Source organism: Cotesia typhae, unplaced genomic scaffold (genome assembly GCF_013202065.1).
Source record: "Cotesia typhae breed Kobodo isofemale line unplaced genomic scaffold, CoteBio_Ctyphae contig_20, whole genome shotgun sequence".
In the NCBI taxonomy this organism is placed as follows: Eukaryota; Metazoa; Arthropoda; class Insecta; order Hymenoptera; family Braconidae; genus Cotesia; species Cotesia typhae.
In genome coordinates, this window is record NW_027423725.1 from 3,634,121 (window position 1) to 3,654,432 (window position 20,312).

Sequence of the window (20,312 nt, forward strand, 5' to 3'; positions counted from 1 at the left end):
ACGACTACGACATGTGCCACCGACCGAGTCACGCTCTACGTTTTACTTGCGATTAGGATTTAACTTTTAAACAGTTACAATCTTACATCTTCCGGCTTTTATCCCACCAATTGATTTTTTCTAAACTGTTTTAATTCGAATCTTGATTTTTCATTCTCTGTAAAAATTTTCCACGAGGTCTGCAGGGTCACCAATGTTCTTCAGATTTTTATTCATCGGTAATATGACACCTGTAGACCTGCGGACAGTAGATCTATTTTTGTGTGCAAATTCACGTAGGTGGAACAAAAAATTAAATTTTTTTTTGACACGGTAGAAAAACACAAGATGAGATGCGCAGAACGAGACATCATCAGACGAAAGAGTCTTTTATTATACAGCCGGTTTATTTACCCGTAGGCGTAGATGAAGCGAAACATTTACACAACTTTTTATTGTCAACTACAAAGCCCATAAATTTTTCCATCATATATATTTATAAATATACACTATAAAGAAACATGTGCAGCTTGTATTCAGTTGAAAACTATGAATTCTTATCAGTTAAGTGGACATTGTAATGTAAGTTTGTTAATAACAATGTATTGGTAATCAATTCTAAAACTTTTGTGAAAAATTATCATATCTAATTATGAAATGCAAATTATGATTATGTGTCAATTTTTATAACTAATATCTTGATTTATAGTTTGATCACAAATAGTTATACTCAAGTAAATATTTATGTGTATGAAAATTATATTTTATACATCGATAAAAAATTGACTTTACTCAAGAACCAAAAATTCCATTTTAAAGGAAATAATTTTCTTGAGTCAAGAGAATAAATTCTTGAGCTAAAAAATTATTCTTGGTCTAAGAAAATTTTCTTGTTTCAAGAATTTATTCTCTTGACTCAAAAAAATCATTTTCCTTAAAATATAATTCTTGGTTTAAGAGTTTGGCTCTTGAGTCGGGTCAATTTTTTTTATCAGTGTACTGTAACGTGATGCTTAAAAAAAAAAAAATGGAAAATTACTATTTTAAATAGGGTGAAAGTACCGTTTTGGCCACCTTACCACCGTTTTTTGGACAGTTAATATTTGAATTAATTTATAAAAAATTGTAATATTACAACGATATCTTTGTTAAGTTTTAAAAAAATTGATATTCAAATAAATCGAGTTTGTAATGATTTATTAATATAAATTCATTTTTATCGTTTATTTAAACAATAAACGGTACAGTGACCACAATCGGCACTTCTACCCTAATTTTTACAAATTCTGTAAAAATTACATTTCTTTAAAATTAAAAAAATTTGGTAAATCTAAATGTGCATGCCTTAAGGGGAATAGCCACTGTGAAATTTCAAGAAAAAAAAATTTTTTTTTTTTTTTATTAAATCAAAGTTTATCGATTCAAAAATATGTATCTAGAGTTTTATATAAAAATTCTTATCTATACTGGTCTCATTTGTAATCTGCATAAATATGAACCAATTCGCAACTTTTTTGGTTTCTGTATTCGTCTTTTCAGTAGCGACAGTTGCACATAGGGGATTTTATGAATTGTGATTTTTAAGATTTTGTAGGGCTGTTAGAATCTAAATAAATCAGAAAAAAAAAAAAAAACGAAAAACTTTGCAATATTTCGTAATTTTTTATTAAATCTAAATTTTCAAAATCTCCTACATGGAACGATAATCGCCACTGACTGATTTTAGTCAGATCATGCTGGGAGAAATTTTCATGAATTATTTTCGATGTTCCAAAAATTAAAAAGTTTTGCAATATCTATTCATTATAATGATTATAAGTTCAATAATAATTAAAAATAAATTTTAAGGTCATAAAAAATGCAATTGATAACAATTTTTGGATTTTTTTATGCAAGCGGTCAACTACTAAACATTTACCCTAATTCTTATTAGCCAATTAATTAAAAAAAAAAAAAAGATTTTTTCATAAAATTAAATGTCCTTTATTTAATTTTATATAACCATTTATATAATTTTACACTAAAAAAATTTTTTTCGACCCAGAATACTAAATTTTTTACTCGAGTTTTCTTGATTAAAAAAAAAACTGATTTTCTTAACTTTAAATTACCAGGTTTTATTATAAAGCTGGTTTCTTGACAGTCTGAAAACTTTATTCTTACAGTTAAAAAACTTTCGTACTCTAATCATACAAATACCAATTTTTTAATCATAAGGAAAAATTTTCTAGGAAGAAAAAAAACTCTTTTTTTTCAGTGGATAAGAATTTTTTTTCTCGGGATTCCCCAAGAAAATCCTGAAGAATTCCGGAGTTTTTTTAAACGCAACTTTTTAATTCGATTATATATAATCAGATTCAATGATTTCCACTCGGGAAGTATGAAAAATTAAAAAGAGTACTACTCATAATGCTCCTTCAATTTTTAATAAAAAGTACTATCATATTATGGGTCGTGCAATAACTACTATCATAACAAAATATTTAAATAGCAATAACAAACTTCCTTGTGTAGATGGAACTTATATGAACGATGAATAACTTTCCGGCTCGTGCTCACCCGTCCGGTTTGTTCAGCCAGACACTTAAAGCACCCAATAGACACTACATATTTAACAATAACATAATATGTATATCAGGCACACAAGCCACAATGATTGTATTAATGTACAAAATGCAGAATGGTGATTGTCTAGATGTGATGGTTTAATGTACTCAATGATGACGATGATGATGATGATGAGGAGGAGGTTCAATATGAGGATGAGAAGAATGATGACGACGTGTAAGTGTAGACACATGTGGGCAAGTCAGGAAACGAGGGCACTCGAGGATATCAAAGCTTCCAAGACCTCTTTTATTAATAGGATACAATCGAGATAGTTGTCACGCCACCATGATCACCGACATTGACTACACCCAGACGTTTTACTTTTATTTATTGTCGTTGGTATTTCTGATCGGGTATTATCTGATTGCTTGCTGGGGCCTTTGAGGAAATTAACAAGTGCTTGGTATGCTTTTAGGCTTGTCGACTTCTTCAGGTGAATTTTATAATTTTACTGTTTTATGACTATCCTACTTTATAAAATACATAAAAGTCTTGAAGTTAGTCATAGGTCGAAACTCGCAAAAAACGGGCCATGATTCATTATTGGTTAAAATTATGGTGCACGCGTAGCACACTATTCAAATTTCTAGAAATTTATTGAATAATAGGGGGGTTTTCACCCCCAATTTACTCTTGTTTGGTCTTAAACAAGACAAAACAGAAGAAGTGTTCGGCTGAGGGTTCCAGTAGCTTAAACCGTAGAGAAATTGACGCATAATCATTAGAATTTTGGTTCGATTCCCACTCTAAGTGGAAAACCCTAAATTCTTCCAAAGTCATATTTTGTGAGTTTAAAATTCATCATCATTGTATAATCGTATTTAATACATAAATTTTAGTTCAAAGGGGTCATTCTGATTAGTAACTTTTTAAATAAATTATTTTTTTACTTTTTTCGAAAGTATATATACACGGAAAAAAATTTACGATACAACTACACGAAAAAAAAAAAAAAACTTGAAAAATTACATTATAAATATTAATAAGTATCCAGTCATATTCAAAACTAGAAAAATTACACTTGGAAATAACATTTTTGAAATCCAAACTTTGAATGTTAATTTTCAAAAATTTCAATGTAAGTATTACATTCTAATGTAATTCTTAGAAAATCTGTGATAGTTACAATCTGAAACTGTAATTTTTCCACCTTTTATCACGAAGTGCCACGTTACATTATATATTGTAATTTTTCTATTTTTCTTTTTTCCGTGTATTGTAAAGCTGGACTATACTTTAATTACTATTAATTGTCAAATATTTTCGAAGAAAATTAACTATTTATTTATGAAATAATACAATATTACAAGGAACAAAATAATCGGTAGAAGCTACTGATTTTTTCGGTAACCGCAATTGAAAAAATTGTTATAGATTCTGTTCAAATACTAACCGAGAAATATCATCCAAGTCCCAAAAAATTCTTTTTTTTTCAGTCAAAGATTTTGAGATGATAGTTATCGTATAATTATTGAAAAATACTATTCAAAAAATGGATTATTATTTTATTTATTTGAATTAATGTAAATTGATCCAACTATAAATACATACACTTTTTTTTAATTATTTTGTATGTGAATTTATTTTGATAAATATATACATGTATCAATTTTTGAACCATATGTATTTTCTGAATCCACTTGACGAGCTGAGTCTATAGAGATAGCAAAATTTTTCAAAAGTTCCGTCATGAGGACCAATGCAATAGTAAGATTTTCTATGAAATCTACTAAAAAAAAAATCAATTTTGAAACTTTGATTTATTTCAAGGAACTATTGACAGAGAAACTAAAAAATTGAAAAAACCAAAAAAAATTTTTGTTGATTCACGTTTGATATCTCAAGTTCGATAGTCAAAATAATTCTTTGGGTAAAGCAAATAATGGTAATGCTAACAAGCAATTCAGTATATCAGCATAAACACAATTGCAACTAAGACACTGGTCGTGACTAATCTTAGGTACATTGTGGCCTCTATCTCAGTGTATCGTTCACTGAATTATTGCCCAGTTATCTCGGCGGGCACCTGTGTGGGTGGGTTGGCACCACTGTGCAAAAAGATCCAGTTTCATGAAAGAGACCGGCACTGCTGTTGAACCAGAGCCTCGGTAAGCCGTAGCCTCTGTATATGACGAAATATATGTACATATATATATTTATATATAGTAGCACACATACACGCCCTCGATAATGTATGAAATACATGCACATACGTCCAGGATATTTTCTAATTCTAATCTGTCAGCCATTTGTTAAGCCGTTATGACGTTAGCTATGATGCGAGGCACGCTGCCTATGTCGCTATGTTTTGTCAGGCGTGCAGAGACCACCCTGAAAGAGCTCTTAAAGTACGGCGTGTCGTCGTGAAAGAGGATTGCAACCGCCGATCGCGCACCAACCGCCAACCGGGCAACCTGCAACACCGACCGATCCTTAGAGAATTACTGTGAGATTCACTTTATGATCTATGTTCTATTCTGATCTTCTGGGACTAAAAATCTAATACCTTCCTTTGTTTATCTTCACCGCGCATGTTGGACTTTATGAATCATGATCATAGGTTAACAAATTTTATTCCTAGCAAAATTACAGTTAGAAGTTTAAAATTGACATTTGCGGGCTACTTCTTAAACTTATTGTTATTTTTTAGTTCAAAGCGCTCGAAAATGTACCTGCTATCTAAAAAATTTGCGCAGTGAATGATTTTCTCGAGGAAAGAAAATTTACATTCCAATCAAGAATTTTTTTTTAATTTTTTCAGTGTACGATAATATAATATGTAAAAAATAATTCCCGTGAAAAAATCATCTGATATCATGATAAGGTTCATTATGAATATCATAATAAATCTCATATTTTGACACAAATATGATATTCATATACTCGTGTAAAAAAAATCGTCTTAAAATTGTCGTTTGTTTAAAATCTTAAGCGTGACACTAACCAAGACTTTTTTAAGACGCAGAAAAAAAATTTCCGAGAGTAGATTTTTCAAATTTGGTTCTCGAATTTGTTATGAAAATTAATTTTTAGACGATTTTACGACTTTCTAACCTTCTACATTTTTGAGTACGCTCTTTTTAAATTGAATTTGAAATTGTTGAAAACTTATTATCGGACAATTTTAAGACTTTTTTAAGACGCTCCGTTTTAATGTTCCGGGGCTCTGTCGCTATTAGCTCATCTTAAAATAGTCACGAAAAATTTTTTAAGACTATTTTAAGATTTTTTTCAAACTATTTTATGATTTTTTTAAGACGATTTTTAGATTATTTTAAACTCTGTAATCATTTTCCGGAGCTGTCGCTGTGATATCGTCTTATTTTCTTAAAAAATTCGAGAACGAAATTTCAAAAATCTGCTCTCAGAATTTTTTTTTAGCGTCTTAAATAAAAGTCTTAAAATAGTCTTGGTTTATGTCAACTTTAAGATCTTAAACAAACGACAATTTTAAGACGATTTTTTTTTTACAGGGGGAGAGTGTTTTATTTTTCCACGATTCTTCTAGTGACGGAAGTAAATATTCCGAAGTTAATTCCAATTTTTCAGTGTATTAATTGATTTTAAAACTAAAAAATCTAAGAATTATTTTATGGAATAGTCCTTTTAAACTTAAAATTTTAAAAAAGTCCTAAGAAAACGACTCTGGCAAGGGTACTACCTTAAAGCGAAAAGTTGAACGTTTTTTTTTTTTTTTTGTGTAAAAATTCTATCAATTATTATTGCTATAGAATAATTAATCAAGTGACGTGTGTAAAGTTTACCAAACTTTTGATTTTCTTCATCTATGAAAAAAAAAATACGAGTAAATATACGTGAGAGTGTTTAGTGTAGGTATTTATGAACAATTGCTTCGAAAATGACGTGAATTATTACTGTAATTGTTTACTCTCACAGAATAATAATATAAAGGATTAGATTATATAAACTAGACTAAAAGACTAGACTCGACTAGACTATAAAAGACTTTCATTTGTATAATAGTAAATGGGCGCATGAAACTTTCATCTGCGGTACTTATGAAGTGACTGCTGAGTTAGTTTTGTTTTATTTTGCGATCAGCTTTCATTCAATGTTTGTGTTATTATGCAGTGTTATGAATTTTGTTGAGTCACTTCCATTAATTCTTTTCATTTTCTATGAATACGCGCTTTACTGTACTGTTAAGGAAAATATATGGGAATAGCGGAAGACATTCGTTGGTTTAGTAAAGGACAATGATTTCTTAACCGTTTATACTTATTTATTGCAACTTTTCTGATAATTAGGGAAACATAAAAATTCGATTAACTAGTTCTGTTCATGCATTAAGACATTGGTTGTAAATCATTTATTCATTTAGAGTCATAACTTATTTTTTTTTTAATTGTGCTGTTTTAAAAGTATAAGTTGATCGGTGTCATGTGAGTTGAGAGCCAGTTCTGCAATATTAAGTTATTTTTCAAGCGATTTAAAACCACTTTCGGAGTCAATGAGATTTGAAATTGACGTGCCGTTATATTTATAGATACTTAATGTACTTTTAGTGTTAGCATTACTGAAGCTAAAATTTCTTACGATTCATTACAGTTTTTTGACGAATTATTCAAGAATGTACTTTCTACACCTAACGTTCATACCAAAACGTGGAAAAATTTGGAAAATCTAAAAATGTACGCCTCATAACGCTCTTTTTATTTTTGTACAAAGAATAAGTCACATTGGTAATTTTTAAAATTGAAGCGCATTGATTAAGTATTTGTATTGTGAAAACAAGTCAATAAAATGTGCTATAATTGGAGATTTAAATATTTAAAATTAAAAAATTAAATTTATACAATAGTCACAAAAAGGAATATAAAAGGGTTATTAATACTTATTTTCGAAAATAATTTATATGAATAAGAAATTCATAATTTTTATTTTTATGAAGTGTATTACATATTTTTTTAAAAAATATTTCTTAACCCACACTGATAGAAGGATTTGTTTATAGTTAAAAATATTTGTTAATATTTAATAAATCATTTATTAGAGACCACTTTTTAGTATTAAATAAATATTTCTTAATATTTAAAATGATTTATTTGTATTTAATAAATCTGATATTCATTTATTAAATATTAATAAATCTTTTTGAATACTAAGAAATATTTATTTAATACTAAAAAGTGGTCTCTAATAAATGATTTATTAAATATTAACAAATATTTTTAACTATAAACAAATCCTTCTATCAGTGCATTAAATAGATAATTATGTGATAAGACCGTGAAGTGGCGGTTTTCTAACAGCGACGATATTTCCATATGAGCTTAAGGTTTGCGGCGGGAAGGTTCGAAACGGGCGTAATTTTAACGTCCCAGGCGTAGCCAAGAACGAAAATTTACGCTCGTTTTCGAACGTTCGCGTCATAAACATTAAAGCGAATATTGAAAAAAAGTCGTTGTCAAAATTGCCACTAAACGGCCGAATGACGTACAATATTTTTTGTTATTATCGCTCCATAAGTTTAACTTTTGAGAGATAGGAGGCAAACAATGACATATTTAAATTTTATGAAGTTTCACAAGGGCAAAAAAAACTTAATTTTACATTAATTATCTTTTTATTAATATTTATTAATGGTGTGGTTGTTATTTTATTAACATTACGTCCGCTTCATAATAAACTGCCAGCAGAGAAATACTTAGCGCCACTCAATAGTAACTGTTTAAAATTTACTCACAATCATTGGTCAGTACACTAGAATGTGACTTTTTTTTCACAATCTCTCTCAATTTCGTCTGGGTGTACTCGAAAAGTTTGTAAAAAAAAGGAGGGGGTAAAACTTCACGGCCTAGGCCGTGGAAAAAAGACGGTATGGTAGAGTCTCTAGAAAAGAGTCCCTTTACGGACACCATCCAGCGCTCAAAAGCTGAACTTTTGGAGCGAGTATATCAAAAAATTTTTTTTAACTCATAAAACACATTAATTTTATAAGAATATATTTAATAGATCATACCGTTCTAAAGCTTCGCTTTTAGCTAGTAATGATAATGATAATAATAATAATAATAATAATAATAATAATAATAATAATAATAATAATAATAATAATAATAATAATAATAATAATAATAATAATAATAATAATAATAATAATAATAATAATAATAATAATAATAATAATAATAATAATAATAATAATAATAATAATAATAATAATAATAATAATAATAATAATAATAATAATAATAATAATAATAATAATAATAATAATAATAATAATAATAATAATAATATTCGATTCCTTGAGCGATTCCTTGAGCCCTCTGCTGTTTTGCATTTCACTGCTGCCTATATCTGTTGCTCTCCGTACAACTCGTGGGTACTCTGTGGGGCCTCCGGGTGATCGAAAATATTCGATCACCCATCTGCTTTACATGGATGATCTGAAGCTATATAGTGCTGATGAAGATCATCTACAAGCAGCCCTCAACATCGTAGCAGAGTACACACGAGATGTCGGAATGTCTTTTGGGTTGGACAAGTGTGCGGTCGTACATCTGGCGAGGAGTAAGTGCTCTGATACTGGTGATGATGTCGAATTAGTGGATGGGAGCGTCTTAAGCCAATTAGACGCCGGGGAGTTGTATAGATATCTAGGAATGGAAGAGCACCGCATGCATGCGGTCTCTGAAGTCCGAACAACTCTCCAGAGCGAGTATGTTAGGAGACTCCGGAAAATTTGGTCCTCCGAACTTTCCGGCAAAAACAAAGTCTCAGCTACTAACATGCTCGCTGTCCCAGTCTTACTATACTCTTTCGGTGTCCTGAAATGGACCCGAAAGGATTTACGAGATCTCGACATCAAAACCCGTAAGATCATTAATATGAATCGGAGCATGCACCCCAATTCATCAGTCGCCAGATTATACCTCTCCCGGTCCATCAGTGGGAGAGGTTTGCAGAGTTTGGAGCGGCTTCACGACCGTTTGGTCCTGGGTTTAACTCACGAAGTTGTCAATTTCACTGCAGACGAGGATGACTTTCTTATGCAAATTGTACATAAACATGAAAATGCGCATAAGGGGTCATTCTTGTATAAGGCAGCAATATATGCGGCAAGAACCCTTGGTCTTGGAGAAATAAACGCTCTTATGGAACTCCGAAAGGAGGAATTTAAGAGCGTCATCAGGAACGCCGAGGAAAAACTACTCCTTGGCGAACTGATGGACAAGTCCATGCACAGCGTGTTCTTTAAACACGTGCGTGATCATGGCTGGTCCATCCAGCTGACGTTTTCCTTCTTAAAGTCAGCGGGCCTGATGTCCGAGACTGAAGGGTTCATATTTGCCTGCCAAGATGGTGTCATTAACACTCTTGAGTACCGTAGCAAGGTGCTCCAGGTGCAGCTTCCGGACACGTCCTGTAGGAGGTGTAGACAACATCCGGAGACGCTTATGCACCTTTTGTCGGCATGTCCAGTGCTGGCGAGAGGTGCATATATCCAGCGTCACAATGCTGCCCTGAGAGTACTGTACTACTATCTTCGTCATTGCTACGGTATTGACGTGACACCAGTGCTGCCTTATTTGCCAGGAGATATTCCCCAGGTTGTTGAGAATGACAGTTGCAAAATTTATTGGAACATGCCATTTGCAACAACCCGGCGGATAGATCACAACAAACCTGATATTGTGCTCTTCGACAAGGCCACTCATGACATTTATGTCATTGAGTTCTCGGCCCCGGCTGAATACAACATCTCAGCCAAAGAAGAGCACAAAAGACAAATATATCAGGATCTCCTGTTTGAAATTGGTAAACTTTACCCAGGTTACCGTGTCAAGCTTGTCGTCCTGATTGTTGGCGTCCTAGGAGGGATGAAGCAGTCTTTTGTATCCTCACTTGCCAAAGTTCCAGCTTGCTCATCAAAAGCTGAGTTCTTGGCAGTTAGGATGCAGAAGGCTGTTTTACTTGGTTCTCTCCGTCTCTTAAGGGAAATGACTTTGGCCTGCTGTGATCACTAACCGCCTTGTTGTGCGGAGTGGTCCAGCAGTAACGGACGGAGCTCAGGCTGGGCCCTCGGAGAATCGGACTCCGGGGATAACCCCCCCTGAGCATTTAATAAGAAAATAATAATAATAATAATAATAATAATAATAATAATAATAATAATAATAATAATAAACTTACAGCTTGACATAACAAAACAAGAACTAAAAAAACAACGTGTTCCATCCGTGATGCAGGTCGTATCGATAGCGATGAGAAAATTAGTCCGATCTGAACAGACGACAGGTCTAAAGAGAATTGTTACCTTGGTTGTGGTGTTGACATAAATCGTGCAAGTCAGACTACTTGTGGCTATCGCTACGATCGTCGTTGTCGTCTTGCTCGTCTTCCTCTCTCTGGTCAATACAACCAGGTATAGCAGCCCGATTAAGACGAGACTATTGCGATAAATAAAAAAAAAATGAAAATAAAAATAAAAATAAATAAACTATATAAATTCACGTCTACAAGAACAAAATGTAACCAAGTACTCTTGTTCTGTTAAGCTCTATATATTCTGTTCGGTACGTACAACGAATAAGGAAGATCAAGATTAAAGAACAGATTTTTATTTTAAAAATATTGTTCGCGTGATCAAATAATATTAATGTTAAAAATATTATTTTTAAATTATGTCTTTTTTTATTAATCTGCTCTGTTTTAGGTATTAATTTATCGTATTATTAATATATTAATATATTTTATTTTTATTTGATAATTTTTTAATTTTAAGTGCCAGTACAACTTACGAACATCACGATGTATAACAGATTAAATTAAATTATTATTGCAAATGAACATTCGGGCTAATAAGGAATTTTTTATCATTTTTTCTTTTTAATTTTATTTTGCTTTACTTTAAAAGATCAGCAGGTAGTCAAGTATATTGACTGGAGTATGGTGGATATCAAGAGAATCACTATACGATCAACAGTCACGCCAGCATTCGATCGTCTGCCAATTCATTTAATTCATTTTTGGAGTTTAATATAAGTCAGTCACGGTGGTCTAGTGATCTTGTTAATTTTATTTAAAAGTTCAGGGCTTTTTTTCTAAATTAAGAGATGGATTATCCATGGAAGTGCATTTTAAAGTACCTAGATTGAAACAAATGTTTTAAGAGCTTTTTCAAAATTTTATGAAAAAAAATTAGGAAAACGGTTGACCCTGAAGGCCATCCCTGGAACTTCCCCCTACTTTCGTAATTAAGCGCTCGAAATTGCACTTATTATGTTTTTGAGCTCTTCGAGCTCAAAAATTTAATTTTCGTATAGTTTTGAGCTCTCAGAGCTCAAAAGTTTAATAAATCACTATTTTTTTAATTTTCAAACCGCAAAAGCTTTTGAATGAATGAACCGCTTTTCACGCGGTTAGCCGAATTCGACGCAGTTTTTCAAATTCTATGATATACTTTCAAACACAAATTGATTAGACCAGAAATTTCGGTGTAATCCAATAAAAACATTTTTTGTCGATTTTTTTCATCAACGATAACTCACGAATGAATCAATCGATTTTGACCGGCTTGATGGCGATTAACGTGGTTTTTCGATGTTAAGAGCTGATTAGTTTTTGGAATTGATCGGTCAAGCCGTTTGAAAGTTATTAAAAACAATAACTTCCCGATTTTTCGAAAATCTTCGATTTTCTCAGCGGGAAGTTTAAAATTTGAATTTTTTTTTCAATTCCACGATTTAAATTTTCTTTTTTATTTTTCGTTAAGATTATACAAATTTTTTTTTGACAAAATTTCAGCAATGTAATTTCATAAAGATTTATTAATTTTATAAAAGTATTTTCAAAATTCAAACAATTAAATAACTTGATACCCGGATTCACTGATGATGATTCAAATCGTTAAAATTGAAATGATTTGCAATGCTTCGAATCTAAACTTACTCCGACTCTCATCTCAAAATTTTCTGCTTACTTCTATTTCACCTTATTTTTATTGATTCTAAATAGCTGATGACATTTTTCAAATTTCTGATTTTTTTTTTATTGTTCTATTAGCAAAATCCTCGTATTATTTAAAATATCCATGTAGATATGTTTATACTCTTACATGTACTTTATATTCTTACGACACATAAAAAAAAATTTACTTGAATCAAGTAAATAATTTTGAAGAATTTAATCTTCTTGAGTATGAAAATTCTTAAATTAAAAAATTTTCCTTAGTTTAAGGAAACTTTATTTGATTCAAGAATTTTTTGTCTTGATCAAAGACAATGAAACTCTGCAAAATTATTTTCTTGGTTTAAAAATTTTTCTCTTGATTCAAATTAATTTTTTTTCTGTGTAGTATATATTGCGCGCGCAAGCGCACGTCTGAATGTTGGAATGGAATTATATATATTTTCATGCTTATAATATATTTTTATACTTGAATCTAAATTGCGTAATGTGTTATTATTCTAGTTCATCTGATTTTAATTTGTATTAAATGAATGTAAACGTGTGGTAATATCGGCTAGTAAATCGTAATCAGTGATTCAGCATCCCTAGTCTAGTAATGGTATATCTTTTATTATCTTTCATCCTGTGGGGATCTTGTTACTCCAATTTTTGATTATTGCCTATCGTTTACATTAGTTATTTGGTCACCGACTGAAAATAATTATACACTCATTCAAAAAAAGAATTCAAAATGATTTGATTTTTAGTTATTTTGAATACTTTCTAATCCTTCAAATCCTTTTTAATACTATCTCTTATGGGCATTTAACATGTGAGATCTTTTTTAATTATTTTTTTTAATAAGGGTAGGTTGACTGTAATTCTAGATTGTTTATTTGCGCAATTTAAAGTCTAGGCTTAATGACAGTGCGAACTTAAATGTAACACTTTTCATAGCTTCAGAAAAGTATATACTTTTATTTTTTCTTTTTTACTACGTATCTCTTTTTCTTTCTAATTGTTAATTAGCCTAATTAGTTTGTAGCATTTTAAGTATAGAAAATTTGATTAATATACAATCATCTTATACTTAAGTATTTATACTCCGTCTCTATCTACAACCACGTATAAATTGAGTAACCCTGTCATTGGCCATATGGGCTGTTGGGTTTAAACAAAGGTAACAATAATAATATTTTTTATCTAAATTATAAGAGTGGATATTTTCGTATTTTTGCCATTCGACTATTGTCTTGGCATTTAAATAAAGCAAATAAATAAAATAAATAAATTTCTGAAAATTCTATTCTGAGGAAAAAAAGTCCTCAATTTTTAGCAAATTTAAATATGATATTAAAATCTTCATCAGCAATCTTGGCTTTATAAAAATAATTAGAATTCTAAAGTAATTCAAATAAAAGATTGCAATGACATTACTAACCTGATTAGAAAAAATGATTTGAAACGATTCGAAATGACTCAAAGCGATGAAAAGCGATTCAGCTTGACAAATATGTAGATATACATTTTGTTGTGTTGAATCGTTTTTTTTAAATAAGGGTAATAAAATCATATTCATTAGATACAAAGCATATTTTACGTGAATAAAATTTATAGTTGTCAAAGTACAAATTAAAACGTACTTGATAATTTTTACTATTTTACTTGGTGGAGATTTCTCGAACGGTAAAAGATGTAGTCTTGTGAGTGACTTTTACAATCCACATTGTAATTCTTGTGATCTAGATGATAAATCTGTCCATACTTCTTGAAAATAATAATCATCGTACTCGCAAGCAGAGACGCATACATATCGACTGACAAAGAGGACGAACACACGCAACGAATGGTTGAAGATTAAATCGTTGGATCTTTATATACACACAAAGTTGACATATTATGAAATCCTTAAATTAAAATTATTTATTTGGCAGGTTTCTATCCACGCACAAATAAATCTTATTCCGATCGAATATTTCTTTTTTTCTAACGAAAAAAAAGAAATTGTTATCTCCGATTTGTGAAAAAAAATTTCTGAAATCTCCTTACATGGCATTATGAAAAAATTGACTATAATAGGCCGTATTTGACTGGATACAGTTTGATATGTTGTGATATGACTTTACATGTTCATATTACATCTGATAAGGTCATATATATATATACACATATAATTTTTAACCCGAAAGATTGCTAAAAATTCTCAACAGATGGCGCATAATCGCCCTGATAAGTAATAAAATGGAAATTATTTTTTCTTCTTTCCCTTCGAAGTTTATCTAACATTATTTTTTCTTTGTTTGATCAATAACTTAACTAATTTCTGTTTAATAAAATGTGTTGATTAATTTACACATTCTCATATTATAAAAAAATTGAAAAGTAAATGAAAATACTAGATTCATACAATTGTAATTCTGTGAAATTTTATAAATCCCATAATTTTTTATGAAACTACGAACAAATTTTAATATTTTAAAGAATTTTATGAAAATTATAAATAATCAACAAATTCAGTTGTTTATGAATTTAATTTTGATGAAATTTTAATTAAAATAAAACTCTAAAGTCAAAAATTATAAAATTACTTAATTTGTTTTTGATCTTGTAAAGAAAAAACTTACAAATTTTTTGATGGATTAAAAACTTACTATCAACATAAAAATCTAAAATACATAAAACCATATGTAAATTCCTCAACCAATTTTAGTAAATAATTCAAAGTTATCAATTGGCGCCAGTTTAACGTGATCATATACAACATGCTATCAAGTTTTTATCACTGGCGATTGCTGAAATCTGCATTTACTCTAGGTATACAGGAATATAAATCAAGGTAGTGATGTCGTGATGTAAAGTACAAACAGAAATAAAAAATAAGAACTAAACTTACAAAAAAAAAAAAAAAAAAAAAAAATCTCAATCGATACCGTCGTTTCCATGCAGAAAACAAGTTCTGCAGTTAAATAGAAGTTTAGATATATTTATTCTTATTCTGGTTTTTGAACGCACCATTGCTATTCAACCTGCACGAGTACCTAGATAAAACAAAATAAAAGTTGTTATACCATCTTATAAAATATATACACGCCCTCAACTAACCATTCGACTTGACTAACACATAACAAACCGTTTAAATAATTAAAACCAATAAAACAGTGATCGACGCTCAATTGAATTATCCAGTTAGGTAATAATTTCTAAATTGATCCTTTTACGATTCACTCCGGTGTATTAAACTTTATTTATTTACTTTATAGTATTTGCGTACATAAATTACTCTAATGCTCAATAATATTTTATAGTTATTTTTAGTTAGAAAAAAATTTTATTTTTAGTTAGAAAAGTTATTACCTTGTATTCAATTTAAGGTATTAACAATAAAAATATTATTTTTTTTGATATGACACTAATTAAGAGACTATTTAAAATTTGGAAGTCAGTACGAAGTGGATGATTTTTAATTGATTGAATTCTTTCAGAGGAAATTCATTTTAAGAAAAATTTTTTTTAGATCTATACTAATAAATGGAGAGCCGGTTTTTTTGGTCAGTTATACTGCAAAAACTACTAAACCAATTGGAATAATACACAGATAAAAAAGTTCACTTGAGCCAAGAAAATATTTTTCTTCCTAATTATTTTTTTGAGCGAAAAACAAAAAATTTTTTTTGACACAAGAAATTTCACTGATTCCAGCAAAATTAATTCTCTTGCTTTAAGAAATATGTATCTAGATCCAAGAAAATTTATTTAAGTCAAGAATATCTTCTTGTTTTGAGAAAATTCAGCCTCTTGCTCTAAAAAATTTAGTTCTTGATAAAAGTAAATTTTCTTGTCTTGAGAAAATTTCTCTCTTACTCTAAAAAATTAAATATCTCGATAGAAGTAAATTCTCATTAATACACAGAAAAAAAAAATTTCTTGAACTAAGAAAATTGTAAGGAAAACCGAAATCATTTTGGAGCACGAAGAAATTTTCTTTGTTTAAAAAAATTTAATTTCGTTCAAGAAATCTTAACTTCATTCAAGAAATTTTCAATCTTCCTTAAGATTTTCTTGATTTAAGAAAATTTACGCTTGAATCAACACTTTCTTTCTTTTTGTGTGTGGCTTGAATGCAGCATTCAAATCCGTAGATCAACTCTTGAAATCAAAATTGCTGAAACCTTCAAACCTTTATCGCTTAATTTTCTCTCCAACTAAACTAGCTCAATATCCATAATAAAATGCGTTTCTTTAATCAATCATCTTTTACAAAAAAAAAAAAAAAAAAAAAAAAAAATCAGATATATTTACGATCCTTACAACACGAAACCGAAATAAAAAATCATAAAATCAGCATTACAGCTTCCATGGAGGACCAAAAATCCCTCATAAATTCTAGATCATAAAGCACTGGTAAGTTAACTCGATGTATTTTCTTCCTCAACAATATAAATAAATAAAATACCTTAACCACAAAAATAAAAGAAAGGAAAAAAACAAAAAAATTCTTTAACAAGTATTACACCTCGGAGTTAAAAGACTCAGTGTCCAAGTAAGCCCGTGGGGTGTTCAAAAAATAGTGCCATAAAAATGGTAACTTTATTAAGGAAATTTTACTGGTGAATGTGTACTTTAAACTTCCTGGAACGGTGAAACACATTACGGTCGACAGTCGCGAGTACTTTATCGATTCTTTCCCGATTTATCTTTTCCCGCGTTGAATTTCTCCTTAACTTTTTCTCTCCTTCTTATTCTTCTTCTTCGTCCTCTTTTGCCGGACTCTGTTTCTTCGTCGTCTCGATAGTTTTAATTTAATCTTATTTTTTTTTGGCTCCCCCGCTCTTCGAACTCTTTACTCTTTGCTCTCTGTTAGCTGGTGCCGCAACAGTACCAATCTCATGAATATTCAACAGACAAGTTGTCCGCGAAACGCTTGCGGCTCTCTGCGTGACGTATACCCTTGTTGATCATAAGTGGGTTTGTTTCGCTGATTGTTGTCGTATCGAAATAGTGAGAGACTTATTTATTTTACTTATTTTATTTACTTATATATTAACTCTTTTTATTTTACTCTTTACCTTTAACTTTGTTATTTACATCCACCATTCAAAAGTATACATTGAAATCGTAGGGGTATTAGTTTGCATATTCAATGGAATTCTATAAGCATTCTTCTATCTTTTTATTCTCTTTATCATGACCCATGTTTGTTAAATATTTACCTACCTTATCGTTACTCTTGTAACAACCGAGCTGGATTATTTTTTTTTTTTTTTCAACTTATGAATCTAAGATCTTAGTTAATTAATTCACGGTGATCGATAAGCTAGATTGTCTTACGTAGGAGCCTCATAACAGATGGCTGTGGAACTTAAAGAATGCGCTTGTGGTCTTTTGCACCTCGATAATCATTTTGAAATTTCAATCGTACACGCCTATCTGCCTATATGTTTTGCCGCCGGGCAAATTTATTTTTACTTGTGAATTTTTAAACATACATTTCTTTGCTTTCATTATTAATAGTTTCTAATCTTGTTGAGATGTAATTGAGACTTAGGTAGCCGTTGAGAATATGTAATTTAGAATTGTATAATAATACGATTTTTCAGTTTTTTTTAACGTCGAATTTAATTATTTTATTTGATATCAGAGATTGCAAAAATTTTATTGAATACTTTAATTTACACGGAAAAAAAAATATCGCTCTCGGAGCAATATTGTAATGCTATAATAGCTATCCCCTCTTAACCAGCTGTTAGAGAGTTATTAGAGCCATCTAGTAGATCGCTCTCGCCGGAATACAGTAGTTGTGTGAAATAGCTAAGCCGGTGCGCTGAGAGAGCCATACAGGATTGCTGTGAGGGGTAAATCCCTCGTTGAAGTCTCAGATTCTGCACAGTCTTGTTTGTTGACATATTTTATAACCTCCAAAATTAATATAATTATTTACTAGCAACCTGTTATTCATATGCGACTGTCGAGAGTTATGGATTATGATTTAAAAAAAAACTTTGGCTTATTAGTTTTTTGTTCTTTCCAGTAGAGATATTAATAGTTTGGGTAATTTTTAAATAAAATTGAAAATAATTAGTGCAATGACAGGATCGAATTCGAATAATTTAATGAAAAATATGATGGAGCAAATTTATAGATCCAAAAAATTGTTTAAAACTCCTCCAAAAAATTTCTTAAAAAATTGATAATCACCAAAAAATATATAAAACTTTGAAAATTTTTAAATTCTTGTGACAATTTTTTTTTTTAAATGGTCCATGAAAAATGAAAAAGTATTATCAAAAACTTGTTAATTTCATATGTAATATATTTAATAATTTTTAATAACTGAGGAGTTGAGTTTCAAAAGGGTATCTTTTCATTTTTGATTAATCGAGATAAAAAACTGGTTATCTTCAATTACAAATATTTTTATTGAACTTTTTTCATTTAGCTATAAAATATTATAGGTTATGAAGCTACAATTCGATTTTCATTTAGAAATCTTTATAATTCTCGAAGTACTTAATATTTAAAAGATCAGAAAACTATTCTTTTAAAATATAAAAAGGTATCCTTTTAAAAATCAGCTCCTCAACTTATTCTTTTTTATTTATTCGTATAATTTTTTAATGATAATTAATAAAAGATAGAATCGATAGATTTTAATTTTAAAGATTTTTTTAGCCGGGTTAAAAAAAAAAAAAACAGTAAGAATAGTGAGAAAATTTTCAATTAGTCGGATCCGTTTTTGAGTTATCGAACTGACCATGGAGGGGGAAAATTTTTTCTAGTGCTCTATGAGATTGTTAATAACTTTGTAATAATTAAATATTTTTTGATAAAAATTTAGAGTAATAATCTTTAATGTACCCTTAATGAAATAAAAAAAATCCGATCCCCAAATTCCTTTATTTTCCCTGTCAAAAAAATTCCCGAAAATCACCTCTTTTTTTCGATCGTCACAGTGGTACCACGTGTTCCCCCTCAATACAATCAATTATTAAACTTGAGAGAATTATCAATTCTTTTCATAAATACGCCATATATAGTAATGCTTGAAACTATTCATGACTTATCTCCAGGGTCAACGGTATCTCAGATTTTTAAATAAACAAATACTATAAATAACGATAAAATATGCACACAAACAATTATTTATGCAACTTTTAATCCAGTTTATCACAAAGTTGCTTTTAAAGTGTCACAAAAAAGATAGACGGGTGGTGGGGGACTGGTACTGAGTAGTTAAGATCTATCATCTTGGTATAATAATTCTTTAACCTCGTCTAAGTTCACTTAACAGTCTCATCTTCGTTACTCTATACCCGGTTCACTTCCTCCAAGTAATGTAGATAGATGTAGAATATAGAGTGTATAAAATAAATAAAATAAATCTACGTGTTTAAAGCTATATGTATAGCTATATTATACATTTATAGCTTTATACACTATCATTCTTTCTTACATTACTTCATGCATTAACAACGCGCGCCCGCAAAAGTCAAACGAGCTTAGGCGCCGCACAGTAATCTGTCTTGTGGCATGTGATAAATCAATCCTCTTTGCGGACGTGCGAGACACGATCAACGCACGCACGCACACATTACACTCCCGTGTGTAACGCCTGGCTTGATAGTTGTATTCGTATTGAGTCAAGCAGCGAGCCAAGTACTGCACCTAGGTACTACCATACCGAGTTAAAGCTGGTATACAGTATGTGGTGTACCAGTAAAGATCTAGTACCAGTTCTCTGTCATCTTAACTACCCGTTTGCTCTTGACTTATTGACTCGCCAGTTTACTACAATTTTACATAGTTAA